Source organism: Rhinoderma darwinii (genome assembly GCF_050947455.1).
Source record: "Rhinoderma darwinii isolate aRhiDar2 chromosome 5 unlocalized genomic scaffold, aRhiDar2.hap1 SUPER_5_unloc_9, whole genome shotgun sequence".
Classification (NCBI taxonomy): domain Eukaryota; kingdom Metazoa; phylum Chordata; class Amphibia; order Anura; family Rhinodermatidae; genus Rhinoderma; species Rhinoderma darwinii.
In genome coordinates, this window is record NW_027461822.1 from 131573 (window position 1) to 150161 (window position 18589).

At 45.6% G+C, this 18589-nt stretch overlaps 7 non-coding genes and 2 pseudogenes across 7 annotated transcripts; all 9 read right to left on the minus strand.

Moving 5' to 3' along the window:
- Positions 1-1186: 1186 nt before the first annotated feature.
- LOC142697878 (U2 spliceosomal RNA) lies at positions 1187-1377 on the minus strand. The gene has a single exon (XR_012865595.1). It is a non-coding gene; the product is annotated as a U2 spliceosomal RNA (small nuclear RNA).
- Positions 1378-2665: 1288 nt separating this feature from the next.
- LOC142697879 (U2 spliceosomal RNA) lies at positions 2666-2856 on the minus strand. The gene has a single exon (XR_012865596.1). It is a non-coding gene; the product is annotated as a U2 spliceosomal RNA (small nuclear RNA).
- Positions 2857-4144: 1288 nt separating this feature from the next.
- On the minus strand, positions 4145-4335 carry LOC142697880 (U2 spliceosomal RNA). Its single transcript, XR_012865597.1, has one exon. It is a non-coding gene; the product is annotated as a U2 spliceosomal RNA (small nuclear RNA).
- A 1288-nt stretch (positions 4336-5623) lies between these two features.
- Positions 5624-5814, minus strand: LOC142697881 (U2 spliceosomal RNA). Its single transcript, XR_012865598.1, has one exon. It is a non-coding gene; the product is annotated as a U2 spliceosomal RNA (small nuclear RNA).
- Positions 5815-7102: 1288 nt separating this feature from the next.
- LOC142697883 (U2 spliceosomal RNA) lies at positions 7103-7293 on the minus strand. The gene has a single exon (XR_012865599.1). It is a non-coding gene; the product is annotated as a U2 spliceosomal RNA (small nuclear RNA).
- A 1288-nt stretch (positions 7294-8581) lies between these two features.
- LOC142697884 (U2 spliceosomal RNA) lies at positions 8582-8772 on the minus strand. Its single transcript, XR_012865600.1, has one exon. It is a non-coding gene; the product is annotated as a U2 spliceosomal RNA (small nuclear RNA).
- Positions 8773-10060: 1288 nt separating this feature from the next.
- Positions 10061-10251, minus strand: LOC142697885 (U2 spliceosomal RNA). The gene has a single exon (XR_012865601.1). It is a non-coding gene; the product is annotated as a U2 spliceosomal RNA (small nuclear RNA).
- A 1288-nt stretch (positions 10252-11539) lies between these two features.
- LOC142697832 (U2 spliceosomal RNA) lies at positions 11540-11710 on the minus strand (annotated as a pseudogene).
- A 6351-nt stretch (positions 11711-18061) lies between these two features.
- LOC142697826 (U2 spliceosomal RNA) lies at positions 18062-18278 on the minus strand (annotated as a pseudogene).
- Positions 18279-18589: the final 311 nt, after the last annotated feature.

The window sequence follows — 18589 nt, forward strand, 5'->3', positions numbered from 1 at the left end:
AGGCTCACACACATTTACAGCTACTAAGCGGGAGGGAGGTGAATAAAGGCCGGAGAGGAAGCTACACAGGATTTGCTTCTTTTGCTTGCACCACAATGCAGTGCTGAAAGAGGAGGAATCTACATAAAAACGCCTTCCTGGCAACGCCCAAATGCCCTCCTGCCATGCAGATAAACACTGGCAGCGGCAGCAAGTGCATGCCCACAGCCACCCCTTGTTCCTTCACACCTTGTATCAGCTTTAATCCAGTCCAGTGCTGCCTGCTGAGCAGCACTGACCAACACTGCCTGGGCCCAGGCTTTTATCTATCTCTGAGGCCCCATTATGATGTCAGAAAGCTGGCTCTGGAATCCTGAGGGCTCCACTATGACACGTGCAAAGTTCCGTCTGAACTTTATATAAGACGGTGAGGCTCAGTCAGTCACTCAGTGTTGCCTGAGAGGGCAACACTGCAACAGCCGGCCGCCAGGCTGTCTTTTTTTTGCACATTTATTTGCCTCCAGGAGGCCACAAGAGGGAGACAAGGGACTGCAAAATGGAAAATAAGCATCCACCAACTTTACAGACAACTTCTCCTTGCTCCTACAACCTCCATCCTTGCACAGTTTGTTATTCTTCCAGGTAACAAAGTAACAAATCCAAATTGCTGCTCTCTTTGTAGGCAAGCAAGGGTTTGTTGCAACTGCAATTCTTACTTCTTCTTGAAATGTAGGGACGACAGTACATTCCATCACATCCATCTAGTGTACACAGGTAGGTCCATTGTGGCGGGTAGGCGGCTGGCTGCTTTAATGGCTGTTTGCTGTTCCCCTACTCCACTCCACTCCACTATTTGACTGTGGTGCTGCATCAATCAGTGGCTGGCTCAGGTGCAGCTCTTTAACTTACCTAGGAGGGAGGGCGGAGAGAAGACAAGGAAGGTGAATGAGCTGTTCCAATGTGAAATGCCGGAAACACAGAAACACAGAAGACACACACACACACACACACACACACAACAAGAGGTGGCAATGTATTCATTAATTGCATTTAATAAATGAGCTCATTATCACACATGACTGTACAAATGCATTGTCCAACAGGTGTTGAAATAATGGGATTAAAAGGGGAGATCCCATCAGAAAGACAAAAACAATAGCAAACACAAATAGCACTTTTGGAATCTGATTTTAGTCAACACATAAGGGAAGGGTGCACCGGTCCTGGAAATACTGCAATACCAGGTCAATGCGTGGAGTGGACAGAGCAAGCTCTATTTCCATCTCCCTGTTCTAAAAATCCATTTAATATATGGTCCCCAGATAGGGGACGTATCAGATATTAAACTGATAAGAACAGATACTACACTTGATCTTAGCCAAAAGGCCGAGAAGCGATAACCCGAGCGGCCCTTGCCTTGCCCGAGCCTGTCCCATACTGCTGTTCACCCCTTGCAGCGATTGATTCAGCCTACTCCTAGGCAATTCCATGGGGCCCTGCAGGCTCACACACATTTACAGCTACTAAGCGGGAGGGAGGTGAATAAAGGCCGGAGAGGAAGCTACACAGGATTTGCTTCTTTTGCTTGCACCACAATGCAGTGCTGAAAGAGGAGGAATCTACATAAAAACGCCTTCCTGGCAACGCCCAAATGCCCTCCTGCCATGCAGATAAACACTGGCAGCGGCAGCAAGTGCATGCCCACAGCCACCCCTTGTTCCTTCACACCTTGTATCAGCTTTAATCCAGTCCAGTGCTGCCTGCTGAGCAGCACTGACCAACACTGCCTGGGCCCAGGCTTTTATCTATCTCTGAGGCCCCATTATGATGTCAGAAAGCTGGCTCTGGAATCCTGAGGGCTCCACTATGACACGTGCAAAGTTCCGTCTGAACTTTATATAAGACGGTGAGGCTCAGTCAGTCACTCAGTGTTGCCTGAGAGGGCAACACTGCAACAGCCGGCCGCCAGGCTGTCTTTTTTTTGCACATTTATTTGCCTCCAGGAGGCCACAAGAGGGAGACAAGGGACTGCAAAATGGAAAATAAGCATCCACCAACTTTACAGACAACTTCTCCTTGCTCCTACAACCTCCATCCTTGCACAGTTTGTTATTCTTCCAGGTAACAAAGTAACAAATCCAAATTGCTGCTCTCTTTGTAGGCAAGCAAGGGTTTGTTGCAACTGCAATTCTTACTTCTTCTTGAAATGTAGGGACGACAGTACATTCCATCACATCCATCTAGTGTACACAGGTAGGTCCATTGTGGCGGGTAGGCGGCTGGCTGCTTTAATGGCTGTTTGCTGTTCCCCTACTCCACTCCACTCCACTATTTGACTGTGGTGCTGCATCAATCAGTGGCTGGCTCAGGTGCAGCTCTTTAACTTACCTAGGAGGGAGGGCGGAGAGAAGACAAGGAAGGTGAATGAGCTGTTCCAATGTGAAATGCCGGAAACACAGAAACACAGAAGACACACACACACACACACACACACACAACAAGAGGTGGCAATGTATTCATTAATTGCATTTAATAAATGAGCTCATTATCACACATGACTGTACAAATGCATTGTCCAACAGGTGTTGAAATAATGGGATTAAAAGGGGAGATCCCATCAGAAAGACAAAAACAATAGCAAACACAAATAGCACTTTTGGAATCTGATTTTAGTCAACACATAAGGGAAGGGTGCACCGGTCCTGGAAATACTGCAATACCAGGTCAATGCGTGGAGTGGACAGAGCAAGCTCTATTTCCATCTCCCTGTTCTAAAAATCCATTTAATATATGGTCCCCAGATAGGGGACGTATCAGATATTAAACTGATAAGAACAGATACTACACTTGATCTTAGCCAAAAGGCCGAGAAGCGATAACCCGAGCGGCCCTTGCCTTGCCCGAGCCTGTCCCATACTGCTGTTCACCCCTTGCAGCGATTGATTCAGCCTACTCCTAGGCAATTCCATGGGGCCCTGCAGGCTCACACACATTTACAGCTACTAAGCGGGAGGGAGGTGAATAAAGGCCGGAGAGGAAGCTACACAGGATTTGCTTCTTTTGCTTGCACCACAATGCAGTGCTGAAAGAGGAGGAATCTACATAAAAACGCCTTCCTGGCAACGCCCAAATGCCCTCCTGCCATGCAGATAAACACTGGCAGCGGCAGCAAGTGCATGCCCACAGCCACCCCTTGTTCCTTCACACCTTGTATCAGCTTTAATCCAGTCCAGTGCTGCCTGCTGAGCAGCACTGACCAACACTGCCTGGGCCCAGGCTTTTATCTATCTCTGAGGCCCCATTATGATGTCAGAAAGCTGGCTCTGGAATCCTGAGGGCTCCACTATGACACGTGCAAAGTTCCGTCTGAACTTTATATAAGACGGTGAGGCTCAGTCAGTCACTCAGTGTTGCCTGAGAGGGCAACACTGCAACAGCCGGCCGCCAGGCTGTCTTTTTTTTGCACATTTATTTGCCTCCAGGAGGCCACAAGAGGGAGACAAGGGACTGCAAAATGGAAAATAAGCATCCACCAACTTTACAGACAACTTCTCCTTGCTCCTACAACCTCCATCCTTGCACAGTTTGTTATTCTTCCAGGTAACAAAGTAACAAATCCAAATTGCTGCTCTCTTTGTAGGCAAGCAAGGGTTTGTTGCAACTGCAATTCTTACTTCTTCTTGAAATGTAGGGACGACAGTACATTCCATCACATCCATCTAGTGTACACAGGTAGGTCCATTGTGGCGGGTAGGCGGCTGGCTGCTTTAATGGCTGTTTGCTGTTCCCCTACTCCACTCCACTCCACTATTTGACTGTGGTGCTGCATCAATCAGTGGCTGGCTCAGGTGCAGCTCTTTAACTTACCTAGGAGGGAGGGCGGAGAGAAGACAAGGAAGGTGAATGAGCTGTTCCAATGTGAAATGCCGGAAACACAGAAACACAGAAGACACACACACACACACACACACACACAACAAGAGGTGGCAATGTATTCATTAATTGCATTTAATAAATGAGCTCATTATCACACATGACTGTACAAATGCATTGTCCAACAGGTGTTGAAATAATGGGATTAAAAGGGGAGATCCCATCAGAAAGACAAAAACAATAGCAAACACAAATAGCACTTTTGGAATCTGATTTTAGTCAACACATAAGGGAAGGGTGCACCGGTCCTGGAAATACTGCAATACCAGGTCAATGCGTGGAGTGGACAGAGCAAGCTCTATTTCCATCTCCCTGTTCTAAAAATCCATTTAATATATGGTCCCCAGATAGGGGACGTATCAGATATTAAACTGATAAGAACAGATACTACACTTGATCTTAGCCAAAAGGCCGAGAAGCGATAACCCGAGCGGCCCTTGCCTTGCCCGAGCCTGTCCCATACTGCTGTTCACCCCTTGCAGCGATTGATTCAGCCTACTCCTAGGCAATTCCATGGGGCCCTGCAGGCTCACACACATTTACAGCTACTAAGCGGGAGGGAGGTGAATAAAGGCCGGAGAGGAAGCTACACAGGATTTGCTTCTTTTGCTTGCACCACAATGCAGTGCTGAAAGAGGAGGAATCTACATAAAAACGCCTTCCTGGCAACGCCCAAATGCCCTCCTGCCATGCAGATAAACACTGGCAGCGGCAGCAAGTGCATGCCCACAGCCACCCCTTGTTCCTTCACACCTTGTATCAGCTTTAATCCAGTCCAGTGCTGCCTGCTGAGCAGCACTGACCAACACTGCCTGGGCCCAGGCTTTTATCTATCTCTGAGGCCCCATTATGATGTCAGAAAGCTGGCTCTGGAATCCTGAGGGCTCCACTATGACACGTGCAAAGTTCCGTCTGAACTTTATATAAGACGGTGAGGCTCAGTCAGTCACTCAGTGTTGCCTGAGAGGGCAACACTGCAACAGCCGGCCGCCAGGCTGTCTTTTTTTTGCACATTTATTTGCCTCCAGGAGGCCACAAGAGGGAGACAAGGGACTGCAAAATGGAAAATAAGCATCCACCAACTTTACAGACAACTTCTCCTTGCTCCTACAACCTCCATCCTTGCACAGTTTGTTATTCTTCCAGGTAACAAAGTAACAAATCCAAATTGCTGCTCTCTTTGTAGGCAAGCAAGGGTTTGTTGCAACTGCAATTCTTACTTCTTCTTGAAATGTAGGGACGACAGTACATTCCATCACATCCATCTAGTGTACACAGGTAGGTCCATTGTGGCGGGTAGGCGGCTGGCTGCTTTAATGGCTGTTTGCTGTTCCCCTACTCCACTCCACTCCACTATTTGACTGTGGTGCTGCATCAATCAGTGGCTGGCTCAGGTGCAGCTCTTTAACTTACCTAGGAGGGAGGGCGGAGAGAAGACAAGGAAGGTGAATGAGCTGTTCCAATGTGAAATGCCGGAAACACAGAAACACAGAAGACACACACACACACACACACACACACAACAAGAGGTGGCAATGTATTCATTAATTGCATTTAATAAATGAGCTCATTATCACACATGACTGTACAAATGCATTGTCCAACAGGTGTTGAAATAATGGGATTAAAAGGGGAGATCCCATCAGAAAGACAAAAACAATAGCAAACACAAATAGCACTTTTGGAATCTGATTTTAGTCAACACATAAGGGAAGGGTGCACCGGTCCTGGAAATACTGCAATACCAGGTCAATGCGTGGAGTGGACAGAGCAAGCTCTATTTCCATCTCCCTGTTCTAAAAATCCATTTAATATATGGTCCCCAGATAGGGGACGTATCAGATATTAAACTGATAAGAACAGATACTACACTTGATCTTAGCCAAAAGGCCGAGAAGCGATAACCCGAGCGGCCCTTGCCTTGCCCGAGCCTGTCCCATACTGCTGTTCACCCCTTGCAGCGATTGATTCAGCCTACTCCTAGGCAATTCCATGGGGCCCTGCAGGCTCACACACATTTACAGCTACTAAGCGGGAGGGAGGTGAATAAAGGCCGGAGAGGAAGCTACACAGGATTTGCTTCTTTTGCTTGCACCACAATGCAGTGCTGAAAGAGGAGGAATCTACATAAAAACGCCTTCCTGGCAACGCCCAAATGCCCTCCTGCCATGCAGATAAACACTGGCAGCGGCAGCAAGTGCATGCCCACAGCCACCCCTTGTTCCTTCACACCTTGTATCAGCTTTAATCCAGTCCAGTGCTGCCTGCTGAGCAGCACTGACCAACACTGCCTGGGCCCAGGCTTTTATCTATCTCTGAGGCCCCATTATGATGTCAGAAAGCTGGCTCTGGAATCCTGAGGGCTCCACTATGACACGTGCAAAGTTCCGTCTGAACTTTATATAAGACGGTGAGGCTCAGTCAGTCACTCAGTGTTGCCTGAGAGGGCAACACTGCAACAGCCGGCCGCCAGGCTGTCTTTTTTTTGCACATTTATTTGCCTCCAGGAGGCCACAAGAGGGAGACAAGGGACTGCAAAATGGAAAATAAGCATCCACCAACTTTACAGACAACTTCTCCTTGCTCCTACAACCTCCATCCTTGCACAGTTTGTTATTCTTCCAGGTAACAAAGTAACAAATCCAAATTGCTGCTCTCTTTGTAGGCAAGCAAGGGTTTGTTGCAACTGCAATTCTTACTTCTTCTTGAAATGTAGGGACGACAGTACATTCCATCACATCCATCTAGTGTACACAGGTAGGTCCATTGTGGCGGGTAGGCGGCTGGCTGCTTTAATGGCTGTTTGCTGTTCCCCTACTCCACTCCACTCCACTATTTGACTGTGGTGCTGCATCAATCAGTGGCTGGCTCAGGTGCAGCTCTTTAACTTACCTAGGAGGGAGGGCGGAGAGAAGACAAGGAAGGTGAATGAGCTGTTCCAATGTGAAATGCCGGAAACACAGAAACACAGAAGACACACACACACACACACACACACACAACAAGAGGTGGCAATGTATTCATTAATTGCATTTAATAAATGAGCTCATTATCACACATGACTGTACAAATGCATTGTCCAACAGGTGTTGAAATAATGGGATTAAAAGGGGAGATCCCATCAGAAAGACAAAAACAATAGCAAACACAAATAGCACTTTTGGAATCTGATTTTAGTCAACACATAAGGGAAGGGTGCACCGGTCCTGGAAATACTGCAATACCAGGTCAATGCGTGGAGTGGACAGAGCAAGCTCTATTTCCATCTCCCTGTTCTAAAAATCCATTTAATATATGGTCCCCAGATAGGGGACGTATCAGATATTAAACTGATAAGAACAGATACTACACTTGATCTTAGCCAAAAGGCCGAGAAGCGATAACCCGAGCGGCCCTTGCCTTGCCCGAGCCTGTCCCATACTGCTGTTCACCCCTTGCAGCGATTGATTCAGCCTACTCCTAGGCAATTCCATGGGGCCCTGCAGGCTCACACACATTTACAGCTACTAAGCGGGAGGGAGGTGAATAAAGGCCGGAGAGGAAGCTACACAGGATTTGCTTCTTTTGCTTGCACCACAATGCAGTGCTGAAAGAGGAGGAATCTACATAAAAACGCCTTCCTGGCAACGCCCAAATGCCCTCCTGCCATGCAGATAAACACTGGCAGCGGCAGCAAGTGCATGCCCACAGCCACCCCTTGTTCCTTCACACCTTGTATCAGCTTTAATCCAGTCCAGTGCTGCCTGCTGAGCAGCACTGACCAACACTGCCTGGGCCCAGGCTTTTATCTATCTCTGAGGCCCCATTATGATGTCAGAAAGCTGGCTCTGGAATCCTGAGGGCTCCACTATGACACGTGCAAAGTTCCGTCTGAACTTTATATAAGACGGTGAGGCTCAGTCAGTCACTCAGTGTTGCCTGAGAGGGCAACACTGCAACAGCCGGCCGCCAGGCTGTCTTTTTTTTGCACATTTATTTGCCTCCAGGAGGCCACAAGAGGGAGACAAGGGACTGCAAAATGGAAAATAAGCATCCACCAACTTTACAGACAACTTCTCCTTGCTCCTACAACCTCCATCCTTGCACAGTTTGTTATTCTTCCAGGTAACAAAGTAACAAATCCAAATTGCTGCTCTCTTTGTAGGCAAGCAAGGGTTTGTTGCAACTGCAATTCTTACTTCTTCTTGAAATGTAGGGACGACAGTACATTCCATCACATCCATCTAGTGTACACAGGTAGGTCCATTGTGGCGGGTAGGCGGCTGGCTGCTTTAATGGCTGTTTGCTGTTCCCCTACTCCACTCCACTCCACTATTTGACTGTGGTGCTGCATCAATCAGTGGCTGGCTCAGGTGCAGCTCTTTAACTTACCTAGGAGGGAGGGCGGAGAGAAGACAAGGAAGGTGAATGAGCTGTTCCAATGTGAAATGCCGGAAACACAGAAACACAGAAGACACACACACACACACACACACACACAACAAGAGGTGGCAATGTATTCATTAATTGCATTTAATAAATGAGCTCATTATCACACATGACTGTACAAATGCATTGTCCAACAGGTGTTGAAATAATGGGATTAAAAGGGGAGATCCCATCAGAAAGACAAAAACAATAGCAAACACAAATAGCACTTTTGGAATCTGATTTTAGTCAACACATAAGGGAAGGGTGCACCGGTCCTGGAAATACTGCAATACCAGGTCAATGCGTGGAGTGGACAGAGCAAGCTCTATTTCCATCTCCCTGTTCTAAAAATCCATTTAATATATGGTCCCCAGATAGGGGACGTATCAGATATTAAACTGATAAGAACAGATACTACACTTGATCTTAGCCAAAAGGCCGAGAAGCGATAACCCGAGCGGCCCTTGCCTTGCCCGAGCCTGTCCCATACTGCTGTTCACCCCTTGCAGCGATTGATTCAGCCTACTCCTAGGCAATTCCATGGGGCCCTGCAGGCTCACACACATTTACAGCTACTAAGCGGGAGGGAGGTGAATAAAGGCCGGAGAGGAAGCTACACAGGATTTGCTTCTTTTGCTTGCACCACAATGCAGTGCTGAAAGAGGAGGAATCTACATAAAAACGCCTTCCTGGCAACGCCCAAATGCCCTCCTGCCATGCAGATAAACACTGGCAGCGGCAGCAAGTGCATGCCCACAGCCACCCCTTGTTCCTTCACACCTTGTATCAGCTTTAATCCAGTCCAGTGCTGCCTGCTGAGCAGCACTGACCAACACTGCCTGGGCCCAGGCTTTTATCTATCTCTGAGGCCCCATTATGATGTCAGAAAGCTGGCTCTGGAATCCTGAGGGCTCCACTATGACACGTGCAAAGTTCCGTCTGAACTTTATATAAGACGGTGAGGCTCAGTCAGTCACTCAGTGTTGCCTGAGAGGGCAACACTGCAACAGCCGGCCGCCAGGCTGTCTTTTTTTTGCACATTTATTTGCCTCCAGGAGGCCACAAGAGGGAGACAAGGGACTGCAAAATGGAAAATAAGCATCCACCAACTTTACAGACAACTTCTCCTTGCTCCTACAACCTCCATCCTTGCACAGTTTGTTATTCTTCCAGGTAACAAAGTAACAAATCCAAATTGCTGCTCTCTTTGTAGGCAAGCAAGGGTTTGTTGCAACTGCAATTCTTACTTCTTCTTGAAATGTAGGGACGACAGTACATTCCATCACATCCATCTAGTGTACACAGGTAGGTCCATTGTGGCGGGTAGGCGGCTGGCTGCTTTAATGGCTGTTTGCTGTTCCCCTACTCCACTCCACTCCACTATTTGACTGTGGTGCTGCATCAATCAGTGGCTGGCTCAGGTGCAGCTCTTTAACTTACCTAGGAGGGAGGGCGGAGAGAAGACAAGGAAGGTGAATGAGCTGTTCCAATGTGAAATGCCGGAAACACAGAAACACAGAAGACACACACACACACACACACACACACAACAAGAGGTGGCAATGTATTCATTAATTGCATTTAATAAATGAGCTCATTATCACACATGACTGTACAAATGCATTGTCCAACAGGTGTTGAAATAATGGGATTAAAAGGGGAGATCCCATCAGAAAGACAAAAACAATAGCAAACACAAATAGCACTTTTGGAATCTGATTTTAGTCAACACATAAGGGAAGGGTGCACCGGTCCTGGAAATACTGCAATACCAGGTCAATGCGTGGAGTGGACAGAGCAAGCTCTATTTCCATCTCCCTGTTCTAAAAATCCATTTAATATATGGTCCCCAGATAGGGGACGTATCAGATATTAAACTGATAAGAACAGATACTACACTTGATCTTAGCCAAAAGGCCGAGAAGCGATAACCCGAGCGGCCCTTGCCTTGCCCGAGCCTGTCCCATACTGCTGTTCACCCCTTGCAGCGATTGATTCAGCCTACTCCTAGGCAATTCCATGGGGCCCTGCAGGCTCACACACATTTACAGCTACTAAGCGGGAGGGAGGTGAATAAAGGCCGGAGAGGAAGCTACACAGGATTTGCTTCTTTTGCTTGCACCACAATGCAGTGCTGAAAGAGGAGGAATCTACATAAAAACGCCTTCCTGGCAACGCCCAAATGCCCTCCTGCCATGCAGATAAACACTGGCAGCGGCAGCAAGTGCATGCCCACAGCCACCCCTTGTTCCTTCACACCTTGTATCAGCTTTAATCCAGTCCAGTGCTGCCTGCTGAGCAGCACTGACCAACACTGCCTGGGCCCAGGCTTTTATCTATCTCTGAGGCCCCATTATGATGTCAGAAAGCTGGCTCTGGAATCCTGAGGGCTCCACTATGACACGTGCAAAGTTCCGTCTGAACTTTATATAAGACGGTGAGGCTCAGTCAGTCACTCAGTGTTGCCTGAGAGGGCAACACTGCAACAGCCGGCCGCCAGGCTGTCTTTTTTTTGCACATTTATTTGCCTCCAGGAGGCCACAAGAGGGAGACAAGGGACTGCAAAATGGAAAATAAGCATCCACCAACTTTACAGACAACTTCTCCTTGCTCCTACAACCTCCATCCTTGCACAGTTTGTTATTCTTCCAGGTAACAAAGTAACAAATCCAAATTGCTGCTCTCTTTGTAGGCAAGCAAGGGTTTGTTGCAACTGCAATTCTTACTTCTTCTTGAAATGTAGGGACGACAGTACATTCCATCACATCCATCTAGTGTACACAGGTAGGTCCATTGTGGCGGGTAGGCGGCTGGCTGCTTTAATGGCTGTTTGCTGTTCCCCTACTCCACTCCACTCCACTATTTGACTGTGGTGCTGCATCAATCAGTGGCTGGCTCAGGTGCAGCTCTTTAACTTACCTAGGAGGGAGGGCGGAGAGAAGACAAGGAAGGTGAATGAGCTGTTCCAATGTGAAATGCCGGAAACACAGAAACACAGAAGACACACACACACACACACACACACACAACAAGAGGTGGCAATGTATTCATTAATTGCATTTAATAAATGAGCTCATTATCACACATGACTGTACAAATGCATTGTCCAACAGGTGTTGAAATAATGGGATTAAAAGGGGAGATCCCATCAGAAAGACAAAAACAATAGCAAACACAAATAGCACTTTTGGAATCTGATTTTAGTCAACACATAAGGGAAGGGTGCACCGGTCCTGGAAATACTGCAATACCAGGTCAATGCGTGGAGTGGACAGAGCAAGCTCTATTTCCATCTCCCTGTTCTAAAAATCCATTTAATATATGGTCCCCAGATAGGGGACGTATCAGATATTAAACTGATAAGAACAGATTTTTTTTTTTTTTTTTTTTTTTTTTTTTTTTTTTTTTTTTTTTTTTTTTTTTTAAATTAAAACCATTCAGTTTAACTTAAAGCAACAGTACACAAACCATTTTGCATTTTAAGGCATAAGTTGCCTTAGTCGTACATCATCATGGCTATTTTATTCCAAACAATAATAATCAGGACACAGAAAGGATTGTGAAGAACAAAAATAAAACAGGAATAAATCTTATCAATTAGCTATATTTCACCAACCTTCTCCACTTCTTAAATTTCCATATCCCCTCTGCGTCTATACCACCACCGCACTGACTATCCCAACGATAGACTACGTATAGTCTTGACAAAACCATCCTCACACACTCACCAATGGGTACCCACTTATGTTTGAAAACACCTAAATTACGTACATCCCATAAGCTTTCCATTATACACGCCATAATCAACCATAAGATCCTATCACTTACTCTGTTACAAGCCCCTATAGCAAACATCGCAACCTTCCAATCCACAAACTTCACCCCAGCTAACTCCTTACAGACGCCACCCATCCTCCTCCATACCTCATACGAATAATTGCAGTCCCAAAAAAGATGCCTAACAGTCTCCCGTGAATTACACCCACCCCTTGGACACACCTCAAATCTAACTAGCATTCTCCTCCTCTGCACATCTCTAACAGGCAATATATCATGCAACGCCATCCACACTATGTCCTTTTGTCTATTGGACATACCTCTCACGCCTAACTTCTTCCAAGTATCCACAACATCCTCTCCTCGCAAACCCACAATGTTACACACAACCTCATTCACACACAATCTTTTTAGCACAGCCTTCTTATCCAGAAACCCACCCATAGGCACTGCAATCAAATCATATTTCCTAATGAACCTTTCAATCACAACATACCATACCGGACATACATAAGCAACAGGCACAGTAGCATCTCTCTTAAACCAATTTAACCCATAAAGCATCCAACCGGCCATATACCTTACCATATACGCACTCTTATTTCCTTTCCCCAAGAGCCCCACCACTGTTTTAATATAATTTAACCCAAGAAAGACCTCCACATTCGGAAAACCCAAACCTCCATTCTCACAAGACTTATAAACATACTCACGCTTCAACTTTTCCATTTGACTTCCCCACAGAAAGGTAAACACCATTTTCTCTGACTTTTTGATTTTCCTACTAGCGGAGGGAAAAATACTAGCCACAAAAACCAAAATAGGCAAAATCACTGTCTTAATTATCAACACCTTCCCTGATAAAGTCAGGTCTCTAAGTCTCCAAAAATTCAATTTCTTCTCAATCCTCTTGCCACATTCATCCCAACTCTCATTCCCTCTCAAGTCCTCATTAAACTGTATCCCCAACACTTTTACTGCACCCACTTCATTCCTCACTCCCTCCATACTTACCCTCCTATCCCCAAAGCACTTAAAGACACACTTATCCCAATTCACCTTAAAAGCGGATGCCCCACAAAAAAAATCCAACCATAATTTTGCTCTATTCAACCCAGCCATACAATCACTCATAACCACAACATCATCCATATAACCCAGAATTTTAACGTATTTACCTCCACTCCCGGGGATCAAAAAACCTTTCACCACTTTATCTTTTCTTACCAAACACATCAAACTTTCGATCACACAAATAAACAAAACTGGGGACATAGGACACCCCTGTCTTACCCCAGATCTCACACATACTTTTGAACTTAAATTACCATTCACCAACACTTCACTTGACACATCCCTATACAAACACTTCACACCTTCCAAAAACCTCACTGGGAAGCCCATCCTAACAAGTACAGCAAACATAAACACATGCGACACTCTATCAAACGCCTTTTCGAAATCTAACGCAAGCATCATACACTTCTGTTTCCTACTCATACAGTCCCCAATCAAATCTCTCAGCAAAACCAAATTATCAGACATACTCCTACCTGGCACAGCACAGACTTGGTCTTCACCCACAACCTTTCCTACCACCTCACGCATACGATTAGCCAAAATTTTACTAAAACATTTATAATCCACATTCAGCAGTGAAATCGGTCTCCAATTACCCAAACACTTCTTATCCCCTTTCTTATAAATCAAAACAATCACACCCTCTTTCATAGACTCACACAAAACCCCCTTATCCCATATAAACTTACATACTTCCACCAAATCCAACCCTATTATCTCCCAGGCCTTCACATAAAATTCCACAGGAATACCATCTTTACCAGGTGTTTTATTTTTCCCCGCACTCATTATCACTTTCTTTACTTCTTCAGACGTTACATCCTCATTCAACCCCACACAATCCTCCTCTCTAAGGACATTTTCCAAACCATTCAAAACTTCATCCATCAACCCGATATCAATCCACTTTTTGCCATATAGTTCTGAATAAAACGATTCCACCACTTTTAACACATCCATACCCACTATACGCTCCCCCTTCGCATTAACAATTTCATCCATATCATCTTTCTTACCACACATTTTCTTGAAAAAAAACCTTGTGCATTTTTCATTTTTATCTAAGTACTCCACTTTAGACCTAAAAATAATCTCCTTTCCCTTTCTTTCCAAAACTTGCTTTAACTCGTTCCTTGCCTCCTCTAGCAAATCACTCAAATCAATTCCCTTCTCACCCATCTTCCGCAACCATTCTATCCTAATATTCAATTCCTTATACTGGTTACGTTTCCTAGCAGCCTGCTTGTATCCCCATCTCACAAAAAATTTTTTAATCTGCCCTTTCATCCAATCCCACCATTTAAGCACATCCACAAAACTATCTTTTTCTCCCTTCCACACATCATACTTTCGTTTGAACTCATCCATCACTTCAACATCCTCCAATAATCTAGTATTCAACTTCCACACCCCTTTCCCAAAACAAAGTTTACTACTTACCTCCACCCATACCCGTAAACATACATGGTCTGAAAAAGGTACCTCATTCTGAACCATCTTATTACACACTAAACCCTTAGATATGCAAATACGATCAATTCTTGACTCAATACCCCCTCTATCTGATTTATATGTTGGCGGTGGTGGTTTACCCAATGACAATTCGGCTGCATCTATAAAAGAAAAATCAGATATAAGTTGGTTAAGCTTTTTCCCAGTTACATCCAGACCATCCCCATCAAAAGAACAATTAAAGTCTCCCAAAAAAAAGGTAGGAATCCTTCCAGGTAAGAACAAACTTAGCTTTTCCAACAACGCCAGCCTTTTTGCTCTATCTATAGGACAATAAGTATTCACCACCCTAACCCTAACTCCCCTGCAACATACCACTGCAATTACACATCTACCTGTTTCCACCACTGTATAACTCTCCAGATCCATACCCATATTTCCTAATAGGATCCCCACCCCATCATTCTTATTGGAAGTAGATCCTGACCAGACATACTGCCCATATGGCCAATCCCCCTCCCCCAGTGACTCAGATATACCACACTCTTGCAGGCATATGATCTCTGCCCCAAGATTCCTAACATAGTCCAGCACAACAGCACGTCTAGGCTTTGATGTAATTTGCCTGACATTCAAGGATAAGACATTAAGTGTAATTTTGGGGTCCATATTTTGATCTTTTTCCGTAGATATCCACCAATACCCCACTGTTTAATCAGCCTACACCTCCTGGTGGCTGACAACCGGACACAAAGATAGCTTTGTCCACGTCTTCTCCTAAAAAAGGAAAGTCCTCAGGAAAATGAGAAATGGGGTAGACTCCCCTATCCGGGCTCACTCCATCTTCACTCAGAGGAGACAACATGGTGCGAAGTCTCTTAGAAGATGAACCTCCTTCCTCCTCCTCAGAAGGCCTCACAAGTGCAGTTGAAAAGTCCCCTTGACCACCTTCACCTTGTTGGTCCACCAGAATTCCTTCCCAGGAAAAGACAGGTGATTTGGATAAAGAACCATCCACCTCCCCATCACCTCTTAACCCAGTCAGGTCATCAGAGGGGTGAGGCAGGTCTTTCTCAACAGGTGCTACCTCCATTTCATCAGCCAGCGTATTTCCAGACCGATTTAACTCAGGGAGAGTCCCATCAGACACCTGGGCAGGCACTGACTCCTCAGTTCCCGGGGCAGCTGGGCCCTGAATCACATTAGACCTCATACTGCCAGGTTCACCTGCAACTACTTCCGCCAGAGTCCTAACCCTTCTGTTTTTAGCACGCTCTGGACAGTCTTTAAAGGCATGACCCACAATGCTGCACATGTTACACACAATTGGGTTTTTGCAATCCTTGGCCAGGTGACCGTCCTGATTACATTTGTTACATGTAACACCTTCTTGCGTACAATCTTCATGAACATGGCCATATCTTTTACATTTCCTGCAAAACACAGGAGGCTGGGGAAAAAATAAGTAGCCTTTGTCCCGGCCGATGGCAAAATTCCTAGGAGGGTATTTCACACCCAGAGGCCCTGAAGGATCCTCCTCAAATCTCACAAAGAATTTATGCTTCCCTGTCCAGAGGGATTCAGCATTTAACACCTGGTGAGAATAGCTGACGTAAGAGCAGTACTTCTTTAAGAAGGAAGTAATATCATCCACCATCACATAAGGATTGTACATCAAAACAACCAGTGGAACATCGTTGTTATATAAAACGGTGAAGATAAGTCCATCCAACCCAGGGTTTTGCAAGTTAGCATTAATTGCGGCATACAAGTTGTAACAAGCATTCAAACTTTTAAGAACCAAAGTGAAGCGATTACCTCTGGGATCTTGAAGACAAAGGATGTCGTTCCTACTCACGTTGAGGGTCTTGAAAATGACTTCATTCACCAGGTGTTTCAATGAAAAAAGGTCCTTCTTGTTCAAGGGTACGTCAATGCCAAATCCATTCTTGATCCGGGTTTCCCCGATCCCAGCGTATCGAAGCCTAGCTCCCATGATCGCTCGACAGTTGATCACCCAGCCTACCCCCTTATAGCAGCAGTTGGCTTAAGCCACCGAAGTGGCGATGCCAAAAGGCCAAGGGCATGACATGCTGACCTCCTCTTGACACGGGATCGTGCCAAAAGGCCGAGAAGCGATAACCCGAGCGGCCCTTGCCTTGCCCGAGCCTGTCCCATACTGCTGTTCACCCCTTGCAGCGATTGATTCAGCCTACTCCTAGGCAATTCCATGGGGCCCTGCAGGCTCACACACATTTACAGCTACTAAGCGGGAGGGAGGTGAATAAAGGCCGGAGAGGAAGCTACACAGGATTTGCTTCTTTTGCTTGCACCACAATGCAGTGCTGAAAGAGGAGGAATCTACATAAAAACGCCTTCCTGGCAACGCCCAAATGCCCTCCTGCCATGCAGATAAACACTGGCAGCGGCAGCAAGTGCATGCCCACAGCCACCCCTTGTTCCTTCACACCTTGTATCAGCTTTAATCCAGTCCAGTGCTGCCTGCTGAGCAGCACTGACCAACACTGCCTGGGCCCAGGCTTTTATCTATCTCTGAGGCCCCATTATGATGTCAGAAAGCTGGCTCTGGAATCCTGAGGGCTCCACTATGACACGTGCAAAGTTCCGTCTGAACTTTATATAAGACGGTGAGGCTCAGTCAGTCACTCAGTGTTGCCTGAGAGGGCAACACTGCAACAGCCGGCCGCCAGGCTGTCTTTTTTTTGCACATTTATTTGCCTCCAGGAGGCCACAAGAGGGAGACAAGGGACTGCAAAATGGAAAATAAGCATCCACCAACTTTACAGACAACTTCTCCTTGCTCCTACAACCTCCATCCTTGCACAGTTTGTTATTCTTCCAGGTAACAAAGTAACAAATCCAAATTGCTGCTCTCTTTGTAGGCAAGCAAGGGTTTGTTGCAACTGCAATTCTTACTTCTTCTTGAAATGTAGGGACGACAGTACATTCCATCACATCCATCTAGTGTACACAGGTAGGTCCATTGTGGCGGGTAGGCGGCTGGCTGCTTTAATGGCTGTTTGCTGTTCCCCTACTCCACTCCACTCCACTATTTGACTGTGGTGCTGCATCAATCAGTGGCTGGCTCAGGTGCAGCTCTTTAACTTACCTAGGAGGGAGGGCGGAGAGAAGACAAGGAAGGTGAATGAGCTGTTCCAATGTGAAATGCCGGAAACACAGAAACACAGAAGACACACACACACACACACACACACACACAACAAGAGGTGGCAATGTATTCATTAATTGCATTTAATAAATGAGCTCATTATCACACATGACTGTACAAATGCATTGTCCAACAGGTGTTGAAATAATGGGATTAAAAGGGGAGATCCCATCAGAAAGACAAAAACAATAGCAAACACAAATAGCACTTTTGGAATCTGATTTTAGTCAACACATAAGGGAAGGGTGCACCGGTCCTGGAAATACTGCAATACCAGGTCAATGCGTGGAGTGGACAGAGCAAGCTCTATTTCCATCTCCCTGTTCTAAAAATCCATTTAATATATGGTCCCCAGATAGGGGACGTATCAGATATTAAACTGATAAGAACAGATTTTTTTTTTTTTTTTTTTTTTTTTTTTTTATTAAACCATTCAGGTTTTTTGAATAAAACCGAGAACTGTAGTTGTTCAAACCACCTCTCTATTTTTCAAAAAATCTCATCACTCTGGTTCATTATTTTATTTTTCCATCAAATACAAGATAAGTCAAACAAAATTCCTCAAACTAAATACCGCCATTTTAACATTCGCCATATCCCTTCCGCATCCATACCTTTTTCTAGATCCCATTTATAATAAAAATACAATTTAGCCAATACCATACTAACCACATCCTCCATCTCAAATACTTCTCTTTTATACACATTCAAATTCCTCGTATTCCACAATACCTCTTTCACACAAGTCAAAAAAATCCACAACACTCT